A 1,302-nucleotide genomic window follows, 5' to 3' on the forward strand; every position below is an offset into this window, starting at 1 on the left:
TGCACTGGTGTTATCAGTCAGGCCGGCAGTGGGCTGTCCTTCACACTGAGGTGAGGGGTGAGTCCCACATGGCAATGGAGATCATGGGGGCCAAGAACTGCATGGTGAAGGGATGGCTCATTGGTCAAGACAAGCTCACCCATGGGGTCATGGTCACCGCTAACAGGGCCAACATGGTCAAGGACGTCCATGATGCCAACTAACTTGGCATCTGCTGTGTGACACACAAGTTCCACCTCCTTGTCAGGGACACCTCGGAGGAGGACAGGGCTTCCAGTAATGGTGCCAGCACCACCATCAAGTTCATTTCCAAATGCAGGAAGGTGTCAGGTTGCTTCCATTGGAGCATCAATGGGGGCAAGATGCTGTGAAAGAAACAGGCAGAGCTGAACATTCCGCAGCAAAAAATCACGTAGGATGTGGAGACTCAGTGGAACTCCACATACCTGATGCTTGAAAGGCTGGTGGAGCAACAGAAAGCCATCCATGAGATGGTCTTGTTTGGGGATATTGGGATCAGCAGCCCCTTAACCGAGCTCAGTTAGGATACCATCTACCAAATCTTGCTGGTCCTCAAGCTGTTCCTTGAGGACACTGAGACCCTCAGCACTGGTGATGCTCTCCTTAGCCAGGTGATTCCTATAATCAAGGATCTTGAGAACCAAATGGAGAAGTTCCAGTAGATCAATGTTCCTGGCTGAGGCAAGTTGCTTTCACCAGAGGTGCAGGCATTGGTGAAATGGCTGAAGGAGGGCATCAGGAAAGGACTGGATCTGTTGTGGTCCAGTATGATACATGTGCTGTTGGACAGGTGCAACCTGAGAGTGAAGGAGGGCATGTTCACTGGCAGCACCAAAGCCCTCAATCACTGGACAGAGGTGCTGGTGAATAGAGTCAGGGAGGCAGAAGGGCAGAGGTGAGGGGATTTGGAAAAACGGGGATCCACTTTCTCATGCCAGCACTCCCAGTACCCGCACAAGCCAGTCTCCTCCATGCCAGGTGCTGCCAATGTGGGCCAATGGTATAGCTTCCATGGTGGGGTCCAGATGCACTTGACAGCAAGGTAGTGCCAAGTCTTCAGTGGATACCTATTTCACCGAGAATGTGAAGCCATTGGGCTGCAATCCCTTGGCCTATTGGGCAACCCAGAGCCAGATGTGGCTGGATCTGGCCACTGGTGCCCGGAAACAACTGCCCTGTCCACCGACCACTGTTCCAAGTGAGAGTGTTACCTCTCAACTCCAAGTTCTTGGGAAACCCTGGCACAGGACGCAGACTGTCTGACTCACAAAGAATCCCCCC

This window comes from Gavialis gangeticus, unplaced genomic scaffold (assembly GCF_001723915.1).
Source record: "Gavialis gangeticus isolate Ggan-Ray unplaced genomic scaffold, GavGan_comp1, whole genome shotgun sequence".
Lineage (NCBI taxonomy): Eukaryota > Metazoa > Chordata > Crocodylia > Gavialidae > Gavialis > Gavialis gangeticus.